This window comes from Felis catus, chromosome B2 (assembly GCF_018350175.1).
Source record: "Felis catus isolate Fca126 chromosome B2, F.catus_Fca126_mat1.0, whole genome shotgun sequence".
In the NCBI taxonomy this organism is placed as follows: Eukaryota; Metazoa; Chordata; class Mammalia; order Carnivora; family Felidae; genus Felis; species Felis catus.
The window spans coordinates 70272753-70290847 of record NC_058372.1 but is presented as its reverse complement, the minus strand read 5'-3'; the positions used below and the strand labels follow the sequence as shown (position 1 = coordinate 70290847).

At 36.4% G+C, this 18095-nt stretch overlaps 1 pseudogene; it reads right to left on the bottom strand.

Moving 5' to 3' along the window:
• Nucleotides 1-1171: 1171 nt before the first annotated feature.
• On the bottom strand, nt 1172-11464 carry LOC111560595 (annotated as a pseudogene).
• Between the last annotated feature and the right edge of the window lie 6631 nt (nt 11465-18095).

Here is an 18095-nt window from a genome sequence, read left to right as displayed (position 1 = left end):
GTATATGATTACATATGTGCATATAAAATATGTATGTATTTCATATATACATACATGTATGTATGTATAAAGTTATCTTTTATTGAATATGTGTGTTTGTGTAGAAGATATTAAAACAGGGCTTTTCTTCTTTAAAAAAATTTTTTTTTAATGTTTATTTATTTTTTGAGAGAGAGAGACAGAGTGTGAGCAGAGGAGGGGCAGAGAGAGAGAGGGAGACACAGAATCTGAAGCAGGCTCCAGGCTCCGAGCTGTCAGCACAGAGCCTGACGTGGGGCTTGAAATCACAAGCTGTGAGATCAGGATGTGAGCCGAAGTCAAACACTTAACCAACAGAGCCACCCAGGCGCCCCAGGGCTTTTCTTTTCCTGTGAGCTGAAGCCCCAGTGCAAAATGCTGAAATCCAACCACAAACTTTGTATTGACAACTGTTGGTTGCCACAGCAGATTTGCACTGGCATAAAGACAAACACACCAGTTGGGTGAATCAAATTATATTTCCTTTTCACAATAATACAGAGGGAAGCTGGTGCAGTCAGCAAGAGTCCTCAGGACATTTATGGAGGTGTTAGCTTCCATAAATAGCAGGGTAGACATTTGTGGATGTCAATGTCTGAGTCAGCAGGAACCCGTTGGAACCTCAGGAAGCACAACTGCGGAACCCACTCCCCAAGTTAGCATTATACATATACATATGAAGCGGGGGCATGTCTGTAGACTATGCCTAATGTAGTCTGGCTGTGTGTTGAGAGGACCACCTCATCTGAGCTAACTATTTTTATCTCACAGACCTCAGGATCATACAAGGTGACTGCTAAGTAAAACAGAAAGCAGAACACTCACGCATGAACACATCTCTCATTTATCACCCTCGTCCTCCCCAAGCTGAGTAATCCTGGTCCAGGTAAGCTCCTAAACCTAAAAGTGGCAGAATAGGACCAGGCTGGTTATCCAGAGCTCTCTGGAAGTTAGATCAGTAACAGAGCTTATGCTTCAGCCACTAATGAGGCTATATTTATTTCTTCTACTCTTTCTCTAGCTTGATGGCTTAGTCTTAGAGTTCACTAGTTATTTTCTTCAGGTGTATAAACATTTTTTGTGTGTGTGGGAACGATTCAGAGCCTATGCCATAGTAGGACTAAACGATATCTAACATGTTCCTATTGTTTCTCTAGCCCTTCACTATCCAAGGGGATTTATCCAGCTGAGACAGGCCAGTGTGGGCTGGCACAGTGAGAGGGCTGGGACGGTCCCATAAGTCCCCATAGTTAAACTGAAATGAAGGAGCAAATATTGGGGAATTAAAAGTACTTTTGGATAAATTTGAGACCTAAACTTTTAACAAAAATCTCTAATGGTATAGAATCAAAACTATGAAAGTGGTCTTATTGATACAATCTAGACATTTTTACAATTTTAGCTCTAAGTATTGGTCTGTGTTTTTCAGCACAACATCTCAGTGGGATAATAATAGCACTTATTTCTAGGGCAGTTTTCAGGCATGAATGTTGGCTTGCATTTTCAACATTACTCCTATCTCTATGCATTCTCACAGTTTGCTGATGTAGTCCTTGGACTCATCTTCCTTCCAAAGTAATTTCCTCCCAATTTCAACCTCTGAATATCTCACATGGGTTGCTTATTCATTATCCATACCAAGCAGGTTGGTGAAATATTTGTACTCTTCCAATGAAGTGACTCAAGCTACAAGGCCTGCGGAGAAAGGGAAGGGAAAAAAAATGAGACAAGTTGGCATGCACAGCTCTTCCTTTGTATGAATTTCATTTTAGACACTCAACATAAACACTGAATGGGTCAAAGGCTGTTAATATTTGAAAATATTTTCAGCTCTTTCAATATCTTCTGATTTTTTTTATATTAAAAAAGAAACATAAAGGCAGTTATTCACATGATAATTTCTCTTCTGTTTAGCAATGACAATTTTGCAGAACTGGCCCAAGCCAAATCGGAAAAAGGGAGGAAACTTTCTTTACTAGGCTTCTGGGTTTTTCCAATGCATACTGTGTGACTTTGATCAGTTGTATAAATTCCCAGAGCCTCAGGTTTTCTCATCGATAAAATGAATGTGATATTGGCTGTCCCTTGGGATTACAAATTCACTGGATAATTTATGTCCTTCTACTCTGTGCTGTATTCTGGGGAGAGGAATGAATAAGAGATAAGGGTCTTGGCCTCCTCATGCTTATATTCCAATGAGAAGAGATAGGATATAAATAAATAAAATGTATTGTTTATCAGATGATGATAAGCCCTTTGAGAGAAAAATTAATTGGGAAGGGGGAAATGAGGTGGGACACCATTGTGCAATGTCAAATACCCATATCAGAGATGCCTTCTGTGATGATGTGATCAAGAGATATTTGAGCAGATACTGAAGAAGTAAGGAATCAAACCATGGATGAAGTGCTTAAACTATCTACTTGGTTTAGCATGAAATCATTTTGAATTCTTTCCCTGTCAGTTATGTCATTAGAATGTAAGCTCCCTAAAATCATTTGTTTTTGTTTGTTTTGTTTATTGTTGTATTTTCAGCATCTAGAATGGTGTCTGGTGTTCAGGGAAGGTACACAAATATTTGTTGAATAATGAATAAATGGACAAGCCAGTAAACTAGGAATAAGTAACAAGGGATTAAATAACCAGGAAGTAACTGTGAATAAGTAACTAGTAGGAAAAGAGAGCCATTTGTCCTAGAAGGAAATTAAAGAGAGTATTTGAAGGGATAGTGATAAACTGTGTGAAATAGTGCTCATAGGTTGGATAAGACAAGTTCTGAAAACAGTACTGCTGTAAAAGAATTCTTGAGTTTGTTTGCCTTCTCTCAGTCATGCAACGCACCAGACTGAATGCTAACAGCCTTCCTTTGGCTTTCCCAAGCGTGGTATCAAAGCTCAAGTGTGTACTCTCCCTAGCCTACAGATTTAGGCCAGCTTTTTTTCTTGTGCACTAGCCAATGCTCACTCCTGTCACATTGGGAACATGCACAGGGAGCCAGCCACAGGGTGGAAGGGTGTGTTGGTGAGGCATGTAGAATGCTGGGAGTGCCCATTGGCCAGTTGGGATCTGTGCGTAAGGCATCCCCAGTGACTTGTGGGCAAGCTTCTTAATGGAGTCCATGGATATAGTTGGTAGGATCTGGTTCCCTTTAATGCCCTCTGAGAGTCCTGTCACTCTCCCAGCCTCTACCTGCCCCTTAATTGTCCAGCTCACGACTTAGTACTTTGGATCCAGTGAGAGAAAATGGGCCTCCTTGGCAGCATCCTTCACAGCTCAGGAAGCCAGATACTCATTCACATACTTTCACTTTACCCTGCAGGTGAAATCAGAAACCAAGAAGGTCTCTCTTGGCACTGAGCTCTTCTGCCTTGGGGGAGGGGTGATGTCGGTAAAACCAAACTGTTCCTCTTATCCTCTCCAATGTATCACCAAACTCATATATATATGAGCACACACACACACACACACACACACACACACACACACACGCACACACACATAATGTGTGCTGGAACTTCTTCCCTGGTTCTTGAATTTTCACAAAGACTCTCTCATTGATGGGTGTTTGTCTAAGACAGTGTTCTCCAGGGGCTCTCAGATCATGGCTGGTAGGGGACAAAACTTGTTTACTGGTTTCTGCAGGGTCCACAGCCTGGAATGAGATCTGTTTGCTTATTACCCAATGTCTGGGTTAGTTAGACTCTTCCTGAGTCCCTTGGTATATGGTGCTGGATCCCACAGCTCCCACAAAGACACTTTTGTCCATGGATGAATGCCAAATTGTTGTTATAATTGATTGGCATATAAGTTTGGGATGCCTGTTTGGGCATGTTTTTGATGTCTCTCCTTTGCACCCTATTTTCTAAAATTTAGTCATTTTTCACTGTCATCACGGAGACTGAGAAATCCCACAATCTTGTGTCTATAAGCTAGAGAACCAGGAAAGCCAGTGGTGTAATTCAGTTCAAGTCTGAAGTTCTGAGAACCAGGGGAGCCAATGCTATATATCTCAGCCTAAGGGCAAGAGAAGTTGAGATGAGTTGTCTCTACTCAACAAGTAAAACAGGAAAAAAGGGATTATCCATTTTAGTATCGGACAAGGAAGAGTATTAATATGGATATAAGTGTGGATAAGTAATTGGATTCGGTGATGGAGATGTGAAGTAATATTTTTTTTCATTTTATTTTTAAATTCACATACACTAAAGTTCATTCTTCTGATACACAGTTCTAAGTCTTTAACAAATGAATAGGTTTTACATCTGTCATGACCATCCTGATGCACTCAAAAATTCTGTTGTACCACTCCTTTCTAGTTACCTCTTCAGCCCCCCATGATGCCTGGTTGCCACTGATCTGTTCTCCATTCCTATAGTATTGTCTTTTCCAAGATGTCATAAAAATGGAATCCTGGTTTGTAGTTTTTTTGGTCCAACTCTTTACACTTAGAAAAATGCGTGGGAGATTCATCCATGCTGTACCATGTTATCAATATATTGTTGCTTTTCATTGCTGACTAGTGTTTCATTATACCAATGTACTACTGTTTGTTTATTCTTTCACTGGCTGAAGTATATCTAGATTGTTGTAAACAAAGTTGCTATAAACAGCTATATGCAGATTTTTGTGTGTTCACAAGTTTTCATTTCTTTTGGATAAATATCTAGGCATGGGATTACTGAGCCTTCTGCTAGGTGTATATTTAATTTATTAAGAAACTGCCAGGTGCACCTGGGTATCTGAGTTGCTCAGTTGGTTATGTCTGACTTTTGATTTCATCCCAGGTCGTGATTTCAGGGTCATGGGATTGAGCCCCAAATCAGGCTCTGCATTAAGCATGGAGCCTGCTTAAGGTTCTTTTCCCCCTCTTCCTCTACCCCTTCCCCATATGCACATGCTTGCTCTCTCTCTCTCTTTCACTCTTTCTCTCTCAAAAAAAAAGGAAAATTCCATACCTCCCCATACTCCTTCACTCTGCCCAGTGAGTATGGCCCCTCATCACCACCTCATGGCAGATAGTCTCTCCTTCGCTGTCCTGCCCACCTTTTCCCTTGCAGTGTATTCAATAAATTTCTATCTCTTAAAAAAAGGAAGGAAGGAAGGAAGGAAGGAAGGAAGGAAGGAAGGAAGGAAGGAAAGAAAGAGAAAGAAACTGCCAAATTGTTTTCCAAGGTAAAATCAAAATGTAAGAGCAATTCAGCTACTCCATATCCTCACAGCACTCAATATTGTCCAAAATTTAGTCATTCTAAAAGGTATGCAGGGATTTCTCATTGTGTTTTAATTTGTATTTTGATAATATTTGATGATGATAAACATATTTTAAAATGTTTAGTTGCCATCTGTACGTCTTCTCTGGGTGAAGTGTCTGTTTAACTTTTTTTGCTCATTTAAAAAATGTCTTCTTATTGTTGAGTTTTAAACATTTCTTTATATATTTTAGATTCAAGTCCTTGTTAGAAGTATGATTTGAAAATATTTTCTCTAGTCTGTGGCTTGTCTTTTCCTTCTTCTAACAGAATTTTCACAAAGCAAAGGTTTTAAATTTTGATAAAGTCCAATTTATTCATTCATTTTTTTTCATGGATTTTTTTTTGGTGCTGTACCTAAGAAATCTTTGCCTAGTCCAATATCAAAATACTTTTCTCCTGTATTTTCTTCTGTAAGTGTTTTGTCTCATGTTTTCATTAGATATATGATTTATTTTGTGTTAATTTCTTTTTTTATTTTATTTATTTATTTATTTATTTATTTAAATTTTTTTTTCAACGTTTATTTATTTTTGGGACAGAGAGAGACAGAGCATGAACGGGGGAGGGGCAGAGAGAGAGGGAGACACAGAATCAGAAACAGGCTCCAGGCTCTGAGCCATCAGCCCAGAGCCTGATGCGGGGCTCAAACTCACGCACCGCGAGATCGTGACCTGGCTGAAGTCAGACGCTTAACCGACTGCGCCACCCAGGCGCCCCTTGTGTTAATTTCTTTAGGTGTGAGGTATAAGTAGAATTTCTTTTTTCTTTTCCTTTTCTTTCTTTCTTTCTTTCTTTCTTTCTTTCTTTCTTTCTTTCTTTCTTTCTTTCTTTCTTTCTTCTTTCTTTCTTCTTTCTTTCTTTCTTTCTTTCTTTCTTTCTTTCTTTCTTTCTCTCTTTCTTTCTTTTTCCTTCCCCCCCTTTTCTTTTCTTTCCATATACATGTTCAATTTTTCCAGCACCATGTGTTTAAGAGATTCCTTTCCCTATTACATTGTCCTTGCAATTTTGTAAAAAAATGATTTGTAAAAATTAATATAATTATATTGGTGTTGGTCTTCTTTTCTGAGTGCTTTGATTTTCTTGGTAAAATAAGCAAAATCACAACCTGAAAATTGGGAAGGTAGAATAACTGTTGGAATTTAAGTATAAAGAAAAGAGATATAAAATTAATTTATTAATTCAACAACTTATAAGTATGCCTATTGTGTACCAGGCACTATTTTAATTTCTGGGCATACATTGGTAAGAAAAATAGACAAATCTTCTGTCCTGAGAGGATTCTCATTTTAGTGTGTTGAAATATACCTGTAGAAAAATGAGTGATTAAAGTAAAATGTAAGTAGAATTCCAACCAACCTTAAAGGCCCACTTGAGGATAGTGGGCATACATTTAATTGAGAACAGTCAGCAAAGTGTCTATTCTCCAGATTTATTTATTTATTTATTTATTTATTCATTCATTCATTCATTCATTCTCCAGCTGCTCATATGGCAGACTGTAGACTGGTCAGATATTGACTTAACTGGGTTAGGAATTTCACCAAGAGGATATGGTAGAGAGAGAATATGGCAAGGGTATTGAGAGTGTATGTGATTATGATCAATGATCTTGAAACCTCAGGAGAAATAGAAAACATGAGACAAGCTAGAGAAGTGAAAAAATGATAAAGTAAATTAATTGCAAGTTATGGCGATCAAAGGATTGTTGAGGAGGGTGCAAGGAATGGGATGGAAAGACAGAAGGTAGTGGTTGGTCAATAAGGTCCTAGAAATTGAGATTATAGATGGTGAGAGGTCCTGTTCTTGGTAATGACAGGGAATGATGAGTTATTTGCTAAAATAGTTTAGGGGGTAAGATATTAGTGTAAGGGGTAAGCAGGTACTGTAATCTTCGAGGAATGAGGTGAGATTGAATGGCCTAGACATCTGTAGATATCTGCATCTAAATGGGGTATATTAGTTTCATAATCCTTCTGTAAAGAATTAGCACAAAATTGCAGTTCTGGAAGTCAGAATTCTAAAATCACTTACACTGGGCTAATGTCAAGGTGTCAACAAGGCTGGTTCCTTTTGGAGGCTTTGAACAAAAAGATCTATTTCCTAGTCTTTTAGGCTTTCTGTGGCTTCCTTCATTCCTTGGCTTGTTTCCTTTTCCATCTTTAAAGCACATCACTCAACTCTCTGCTTCTATGGTCCTACCAACCCTCTCCTCTTCTTTTGTCAAATCTCTCTCTGCCTTCCTCTTATAAGGCCATTTATTATATTTAGGATGTACTTGACCTGGATAATCCAGGATACTCTCCCCATATCAAGACCCTTAACTTAATCAAATCTTTGCCATATAAGATAACATTCACAGGTTCTAGGAATTAAGACCTGGATATTTTGGGGGACCAGTATTTAGCCCACTACATGATGGTATAGACTGATGGAATGAGCTTCAAAGGAGCTTGGAGGTTTAGTAGGAAAGAAATTTAATGGTCTGGAATTATCAATGAGGCAAAGGAGGACACCCATTTCTATATCATAAAGGACAAGGAGAGAAAATAGGCTCCCCTTAAGAGGGACTAAAGAAAAACAGTAGTATCAGAGACTAGTCAGATTTCCACTGGAGCATAAAGGTAGAGGGAACTTTCAGAAAGTTAATGATAGTGAAGATTTTGCTGATCACCTATCTTGAACTCTGGGCATAAGGGAAGTATTTGAGGAGGGGGAAAGTGTGAGATTGAGTACAATTTGTAGATATGTTCTATTTTCTGAGGTTATAAAATGTTGTTGAAAAATATGGGACCAATCTAACATATTTTCCCCTTATTGGTCACTTAGTGTTTCTGTCTGAATGTTTTACTCCATATCTTTAAAGTACAAAGTAACTTTACTAGATATGAACGTTGACTACTCTTGGGTTTACTTTCCAAGTACTCAGTGTGCCCAATTCAATATGTAGAAAAAATGTTGTTGTTGTTGTTTTTCAGAAGAAAAAATGCTTTGTATTGCACTTTAAATTTTTATTTTTTTCAATTGTTATGTTTTCCTTCTTTAGGTATTTAAACTACACCTAAGTTTTCTTTGAATGTCTTTTATATCTTTCACTTGAAAATCCTTTGTATCTTTATTTCTGTTTCATTATAGTCCTCTTTTCCCTCTTCTTTCCTCTATTTCTCCTACTTTGCTTTGAATTTATATATTCTTGTATTTCTTCACATTTTGTCTTTAATTTTTTTTCACTTTCTTTTTATTTATCCGTGACTTCTTTTAAAAAATATATATGTTTGTCTAGTCATTTTATCTGAGATGTTCTAATTTTGACTTACACTCTTCTTTCAGAGCTTTGATAATCTTATTTGATTATAATTTTGTTTCATATGTTTGAATGCAATAGCATTTCCTGGATTATTAGTAGGATGTTTCTATATGGGAGTATGGCTGGGCTATGGTAGCTCTTGCCCCAAAGCTCAAGAGCTTTGCTATCTATCTAATCTCTATATCTATCATCTATCTATCTATCTATCTATCTATCTATCTATCTATCTATCATCTGTCTGCCTATCATCTGTCTACATGTTTTAGCCACTTACACATCTTTCAGGGCTGGCCCAATATGATTCAGGTAGGTTTCCTGCCTCTATTTCTGTACTGTCTAGAGCTCTACTAGCCTTGCTTTTTGTGGTGATCTCATCGTTAACATTCTTCATTGCTATTACAGTACTCTACGCACTACTGATTTCTTCTGCCACAGAGTATCTGAGCTTTATCTCTCCCTGGGATCCCCAGTGTTCTCGCCCTTCCCAATGTGATTTCTGTTTCTGTAGTTTTACTTCAGAGTGGACCTTTCCTTCTACAAGGGAAGGTTTATTAGACATTTTTGTATTTCACTAGTGATTTGGTCTCTTCTACATTATTTGAATTTCTTGTTTCTCCATTAGTTGGTGTCCTGGAATCTTTGTGCACTAACCTCTTATTTGAAGCCTAGAGGGACTTCCTTAAAATTTATTAGTTGTCCTCAAATTTACTCACATAGGGTTACATTCAGTCTGTGGTCCTCTCCTTATGGGGTTAAGTATTTATTGGTGACTATTTACACATCCTTCCACTTATTTTCTTTTTACCACTAACACTGTATAGCTAGCTGTTGGAGTTGGAAGACCTATGTTATTACTGGTATTTTGGCTTCACCTGAATACTCAGGAGCGTTCCTTATTACCTAGTTTTATTGAAGATATCATTGGCCATTTTAATTTTCTTCAAGTGCCTTAATTGTACTTTTAGCATTTTTTGTGTGAGGGGATTTGAGGAGATTATAAAAAATTTACTAAGTCTCTTTTCACTGCCTTCATATTGCCTCTAGAAGCCTGTCCTTGCTCTTTTTTAAATTTTTTTAATCTTGAAGGATGTCTTTGTTTCCAGCATTATTAAATTTCATGATGGCATGCCTTTGAGTCTATTTTTATACTTTCACTGGGTACTTTCTTGACTCTCTCAAAGTGAGCACTCAGGTCTTTAAGTACTTTGAAAATCTCTTAAATAATTTATTTGATTTTTTCACTCTATTTTTTTTCTTTTATTTCTTTCTGGAACGTCTTTAATTGGATATTGAGTATAATGAAGGCCTTCTACTATATTTTTTACTTTACTCTCCTATCTCCATTTTCTTGTCTTTTTGGCATACTGTGTAGGAAATTTTTTCAATTCCTTCTTCCAAACTGCCCACTGAGTTTTTCATGTCTACTCTTCTTTTTGAAAACCTGAGAGCTTTTACTTTTTGTCTTCTGAGTGTTTTTTCTTTATTTTTTATAGCATCCTATGATGGCTCTTGGATGCAATAACTTATTTCTCTCAGGACATTAATGATAGTTAAGGTTTATTATTTTTTAAAGTTTTTTTCTCCTTATGTAGTTATTTTTTCTTTTAATCCAAATTGCTACTTTTCTATTGGGTTGGTTTTTCTTTGATTTTATAAGCCTTCTTAAAATGGTAATCTTTGGTTGAAAGCTCATATATAAAATTAGAGCAAGTTATGGAGTGTGTGATAAAATTCTGATTAATCTTAATTAATTTAAAATTTAATTTTATTAATAATTTCTTACAGCTGGAAAGAAGGGGATTGGAGGGTGATAGCTAATGGGTATGGAGTTTCTTTTTGGGGTAATTAAAAGTCAATTGTGATGACAATTGCACAGCTCTGAATATATTACAAATCATTGAATTATACTTTAAATGGGTACATTTTATGATATGTGAATTATATCTCGATAAAGCTGTCAAAAATATACTTGTAATTCTCTGCTAATGTAAGAGAGAAACAGTAACCTACAGACTTTGGAACAAAGAGGGAGATCTAAGTCTTAATGTATGAGTAAATTTTCAACAAATTCTCATGCTTTTAGCGCTCATTGAATCCATTTCCAAAAATATTATTCTGCCAATTCTTCAGGTATTTAGGTATTTATTTTAAATCAAGAGTTCAAGAGATTGCATCTTCAACTGTTTTTTTTTAATGTTTATTTATTTTTGAGAGAGATAGAGAGAAAGACAGACCATGAATGGGGGAGGAGTAGAGAGAGACAGAGACACAGAATCTGAAGCAGGTTCCAGGCTCTGAGCTGTCAGCACAGAGCCCAATACATGGCTTGAACTCACAAACTGCGAGATCATGACCTGAAGTTGGATGCTTAACAGACTGAGCTACCCAGGCGACCTTGAACTTTTTATACTATAGGTTTAAGATTAACCTTTCTCAATGTGCTCTTAGTTACCATTTTTCTGCTTACCTTCCAGCTTTTAAAATAGTTGCTGTTTTCTTCTCTCACTCTGCTTTAATGGGTTTATATCTTAAGAGACTTTCATTACATTTTTTTTAACAACTGATAATCAATTTATTAAAAAGGATGTTTTCTGCATCTGCAATGGTGACTTCAACCTCAACTCCTTAATCTGTTTAATAATGTCAGAAGGACTGCAAATCAGTGAAAATGATCCCAAGTCTTAGAACCTTCACCACAAGCAGTTTTTCTTGTAGTGATTCTCAGAATCACAGGTCCTTTCACTTTGGGATTCTTTTCCCTTGCATCTCTGATCAAGTCAGCACATACCTTCTCCAAAGGGTTTACACTGTGGCTAGTTAGAGTAATTCTAATTTGGTGAATCGCCACCTTTGGTTCCGTGGGTGCCTTCCCAGTGTCTTTAAAAGCCATGGCTGCAGCATGGGTCCTAACCAACTTGCTCCTCAGCAGAAGCAAACAGCAGGGAGTCAGAAATAGGAGCAGGGTGCCCAGAGCTCTGCTGGATCTGCCACCATATTCCTCAAACAGCTTAAGAGACTTTCACTGAAGTTTTAATCAAGTTTTAGGAGGAAATAAAAATAATGCATGTTTTTATTCAGGAACCTTTATCTGGAAGTCAATAGGCTACATTTGTTTACTTTTTAAAATTCATATTAGAAGGAGGTTTAAATTGTTAAAATCCATCTGCTTTTACAACTGGAAATATTCTGATATATGTTCAATTGTCAGGATTGGCTTTGGTAGTTTACAAGTAACTGCTTAGGCAAGATGGCAATTATACCAGGACTGAGTTACAATTGGATATATTCCAACAAGATGTTGTTTGGGGGTTAACATAAAAATACGTAAATTATTAGCTAATTTGCCAAATTGTTTGTCAATTCACTAAAATTATTAGCTAATTTAAGTGAAAACACCTAAAAATGTCTTTTTAATTAACTTGAAAACTCCTAGCAAGCTACATTACTGCACATAAACTTAGATACTGAGGAATTAGCTTTTGATTTTAAGAAGTTCTCTTTTCCTCTGGCTAGCACTTTTAGCTATCTGTATCATAATTTCTATTTTGAAATGCGTTATACTGTGTACAATTTCTTCTACTTATTTTTTAAAAGATTGTGAATGCAATTTTTAGGACTTCTTTTTATATTCTTAGGTTTGAGAGTTTTCCTGCCCTAAATTTGTGAGACACAATGGAGTGGAGAACTAAGATAAGTATCCAAATTATGTTTCTATATTCTATGCCTGTATTTTATAGCTATTTGATTTCAAAATATTTTTCCTTGGTTCACTTTTACAGTCTTTGCTATTTCTTTGTATTTATTGACACCTCTGTATTGCTATCTGTGTATTTTCCATCAGTTTATAATTCATATATTTCACTTAAAGAATTACCTCATTTTAGAATCAAAGATGCAAAAGGTCCTTCAGTAATAGCTAAAATTCCAAATTTCCATTCTCAAAATCTATATGATGAAAAAAAATTTAAATAGTTAAACAAAAATTGAATTTGAGGCAAACATATCAGGTGGAAACACTCATGCAAGCTTTTATAGTTATTTTTTTAGAAAGGATCACAGATTAGTTCTATTAAGTTTAGAAAAGATTATTATTCACATGTCTATGATAAATGGTAAAGTTAAGGATAAGTGATTATTTGTAGTTAAGAGACATAGATGACAATAATTCTTTTTTCATTTGCTGTAATACATAATACAAGAACAAAGCTCTCTGTGGAATGGCTTTTATGTACTTAGAAGAAATAATGAAAGTCGATTTGATGTATTACAAAATTCATATTTGGAATTCACTACCATTTGGTTGTTATTGAAACAAATTTTTCCTCTGCATTTTTAAAAAGTTGAATAATGTTTTTTCATTAATCATCTTTTGAAGTTATTTTGAAGTTATGTTTCTATAGGGCCGTATATATACATGATGCTATATCATGGAGAAATTATAATCCTGAACAAATGAAGCCCAGACCCAGAAGAGCCTAAAGTTTATCTTTATACATATTAAAATAAAAAAATCAAATTTCATGGTTCAGTATAGAACCTAACCTCTGCATGGTCTGGAAAGAAAACTGCTTTTATAAGAGCAATACTAAGCATTTAGTCAGTGCTATGGGGAGGAAATCTTCCTGAACCATATGGCTTAGGGTGTCACATGGCATTGTTGTCTCACCTCTGTAATGAACTTCTTTTCATAAAGCAGTATTTTGAGTCCCAGACCTATAAGAAGCATTTCTGATGGTTATAGCTGCTATGTGAAAAGATGGATATTAACAACAGCGTTTCTAAAATGCCTCTTTATTGAACTCCTTCATTAAAACCAGAACTCTTTTTAAAAAACATTTATATTCTCATTATTGCTATTATTATTATTTATAACACACATAATATTATCTTACCTTATTATTATGAACAATTGGCCTAATTAACCACAATAGTGTAATGGATTTGGAATTTTATATGTTTGTATATTTCTCCGATTAATCTCATGAGCAATTTGAATCTATCAATGAATGATGAAGTATTTGTTGAGTGTCCCTCTTCTCTGTACATCATTCTACTTGGTTCTGTAGAAATAAAGAAATACCCAACTGAGATATATATAATATAGTTATATGATATATGATCTATATGATTATATATATATAATCAAGAATCAAAACTGGTAAGAAATGTTAAACTATGTGGTTGTGATTCCAGATGCTAAGAAATTTAGAGAAGGAAGAAATCAGATCATGTGAGTGAAACAGTAGAGAAAGATTCAAGGAAGTGTCAAGAATTTGGATAGTATTGGAATAGGTAGAAGATCAAAAAGGAAGATATTTCAGGTAAAGAGAAGAAATACAGGAAATACAGGAAAGACAGTATGAGAAATTGACCATAATGGTACATCAGGACAAAAAGAATGGGTGAAAATAAAGTTGTTAATCCTATGTTTACCAGCACACCCATATCATACAGAATAATCATGATATGGATGGACAGACACATTGCTAAATATTCCTGCCACTGACATTGGCTACTTTTTGTCCCTTTATTTATTTTTTATTTTTTTAATGTTTATTTATTTTTGAGAGAGAGAGAGAGAGTGAGTGCAGGAGGGACGGAGAGAGGAGGGGCAGAGGACCCGAAGCAGGCTCTGTGCTGACAGCAGAGAGCCAGATGTGGGGCTTGAAATCACAAAGCATGAGATCATGACCTGAGCCAAAGTTGGACGTTTAACAGACTGAACCACCCAGGGCCCCCCTTTTTGTCCCTTTAGTACCTCACAATGTCCTACTATGCCAACATCATTTGGAAACTGTCTTCCTAGCTGTGCTGTTTTAGTGCCATTGACACAGAAGATGTTTCCTGATGATTCCTATGAATACCATGTTGTGCTTGGGGGCATTTAGCCTGTGGCAGGCTGAATAATTGACTCCCCAAAATATCCACATCTTAATCCTCAGAACCTATGAATGGTTACTTTGTCTTTTTTTATTTTTTATTTATTTTTTATTTTTTTTATTTATTTTTTTTAATATATGAAATTTATTGTCAAATTGGTTTCCATACAACACCCAGTGCTCATCCCAAAAGGTGCCCTCCTCAATACCCATCACCCACCCTCCCTTCCCTCCCACCCCCCATCAACCGTCAGTTTGTTCTCAGTTTTTAACAGTCTCTTATGCTTTGGCTCTCTCCCCTCTAACCTCTTTTTTTTTTTCCTTCCCCTCCCCCATGGGTTCCTGTTAAGTTTCTCAGGATCCACATAAGAGTGAAACCATATGGTATCTGTCTTTCTCTGTATGGCTTATTTCACTTAGCATCACACTCTCCAGTTCCATCCACGTTGATACAAAGGGCCATATTTCATTTTTTCTCATTGCCATGTAGTATTCCATTGTGTATATAAACCACAATTTCTTTATCCTGAATGGTTACTTTGTATGGCAAGATTGATTTTGTAGATGTAATTATGTTAAGCACTTTGAGAAAGGGAGATTATATTGGATGATCTGGGTGGGCCATTCCTATAATCACAAGTGTCCTTTTTTTTAATGTTTATCTATTTTTGAGAGAGAGACAGAGCACAAGTGGGGGAAGTACAGAGAAAGAGAGAGGGAGAAACAGAATCTGAAGTAGGCTCCAGGCTCTGGGCTGTCAGCTCAGAGCCTGATGTGGGGCTCAAACTCACGAACTGTGAGATCACAACCTGAGCCGAAGTCAGACACTTAACTGACTGAGCCACCCACAAGTGTCCTTATAAAACACAGGCAAAACTAGTTTTGGTGATAGAAGAAGAAAAGGCAATGTGGTGACAGAAGCAGCAAGTTGTGTTATGTAGCCCTAGCTAAGTGATCTGGAAGGAATAAAGGTATTGATTGATACCTTGGTTTTAGACTCATGAGGCCATTTTAGACTTATGGCCTCCAGAACTGCAAGAGAATAAGTTCCAGTTGTTTAAGCCATTAAGTTTGTGGTCATTTGTCACAGCAGCAACAGAAAACAAATGCACAACTGAAACTTCCCAGCTTGGCCAAAATATATTTAAATATAAGAATAGCAGAAGTAACTGCCAACTTATGTAGGTATCTCTGATATCTAGGAGATATGATGTCTAAGAGAGTGAAAGAGTCTCGGGAATTACTGATACAGCTGTTGAAATCACTGTGTTGATGGCAGAGCATTCTTCAGAGATGCTCATGAGCTGAGAAGGTGGAAATGGGTCTTCAGGACAATAGATATATAAAGTGATGACCAGAAATTTAGGAGAATAGCAGACAATAGATTAAATGGTTTATAGTGGTAATATTGGCTTACTGAATGGGGACAATGGAAGAAGTAATCATCTGGGGAGAGGGCTATGGAGTGATGCATCATTAGGTTTTAAGTTCAGTGCACTTAAAGAAATAAAGAGAAGTAAAAACTCTTTAGAAAAAAGAACCATTTACCAAAAGAGATGAAGGGATACTGATTCTCTGAGGATGGAGGCTGTTAGTAAGGGTGAAAGGGGGAAAAATTATGGAGAAAATTAAGTGAGAATGTAATGAGAGAAAATTTGAACTGAGTTACAAGTGACAAGGTATTGATGCTCGTAGGAGAAAAATGAGAGGATAGGAGCGTTACAGTGAGGGAAAGTGATGATGGGATGATAGGAGATAATTATTTATGGACTAAGAGCAAATGAGCTAATGCCCTTGAGAATATGAAGTCTCTGTATAGATGCGTGAATAGTAAGACTCCCATGGACACATGGCCACACACCTGCAGAGTCAACGACAGGGTCCTGGCCTTGGCGGCTAAGTAGAGGTGTGGGTCTGTGTTCAAAAAGCAGTGGGATTTCATGACATCTGAAGGGTAGGTGTGCTATTGAAGTGGAAATAGCTTCTAATATACTTCTTTGAGAAAACTTTCTCTTCACTGTGACCAAGTGGGATTTACTCCTGGGCTGCAGAGGTGGTTCAATATCTGCAAATAAATAACATGACATACCACGTTAGTACAAGAAAGGATAAGAACCATATGATCCTCTCAATAAATGCAAAAAAAAAAGCATTTGACAAAATACAGCATCCGTTCTTGAATAAAAACCCTCAAAAAAGTAGGGATAGATGGAACATACTTCAACATCATAAAGGTCATATATAAAAGACCCACAGCTAATATTATCCTCAACTGGGAAAAACTGAGAGCTTTTCTCCTAAGGTGGGGAATATGATAGAGATGTCCACTCTTACCATTGTTGTTCAACATAGCACTGGAAGTCCTAGCCTGAGCAATCAGACAACAAAAAGAAATAAAAGGCATCCAAATTGGCAAGGAAGAAGTCAAACTCTTTGCAGACAACATGATACTTTATGTGGGAAACCCAAAAGACTCTACCAAAAAACTGCTAGAGCTGATACATGAATTTAGCAAGGTCACAGAAGATAAAATCAATGCACAGAAATTGGATGCATTCTTATACACCAATAATGAAGCAGCAGAAAGAGAAATCAAGGAACCGATCCCATTTACAATTGCACCAAAAACCATAAGATAACTAGGAATAAACCTACCGGGGAGGTAAAAGATTTGTACTCTGAAAACTGTAGAACACTTATGAAAGAAATTGAGGAAGACAAAGAGAAATGGAAAAATATTCCATGGAATAACAAATATCTCATTGGAAGAACAAATACTGTTGCAATGTCTCTACTACCCAAAGCAGTCTACACGTTCAATGCAATCCCTATCAAAATAGCATAAACATTTTTCACAGAGCTATAGAAAAAACAATTATAAAATTTTTATGGAAACAGAAAAGACTCTATATAGACAAAGTAATGTTGAAAAAGAAAACCAAAGCTGGATGCATCACAATTCCAGACTTTAAGCTGTATTAAGCTGTATTAGAAGCTGTAATCATCAAGACAGTATGGTACTGGCACAAAAATAGACACATAGATGGGACAGTGGAACAGAATAGAAAACCCAGAAGTGGATCCACAACTATGTGGTCAGCTCATCTTCAACAAAGCAGGAAAGAGTATCCAACAGAAAAAAGACAGTCCCTTCAACAAATAGTGCTGGGAAAATTGGACAGCAACATGTGGAATAATGAAACTGGACCACCTTCTTACACCATATACAATATAAATTCAAAATTGATGAAAGACCTGAATGTGAGACAGGAATCCATCAAAATCCTGGAAGAGAACATAGGCAGCAACCTTTTTGATCTCTGCTGCGGCAACCTCTTACTAGGTATGCCTTTGGAGGCAAGAGAAACAAAAGCAAAAATGAATTCTTGGGATTTCATCAAGATAAAAAGCTTCTGCACAGCAAAGGAAACAATCAACAAAACTAAATGGCAACCGACAGAATGGAAGAAGATATTTGCAAATGACATATTGGGTAAAGGGCTGGTATCCAAAATCTAGAAAGAACTTATCAAACCCAACACCCAAAAAATAAAAAAAAATCAGTTAAGAAATGGGAAAAAGACATGAATAGACACTTTTCCGAGGAAGACATCCAGATGGAAAGCAGATACATTAAAAGAT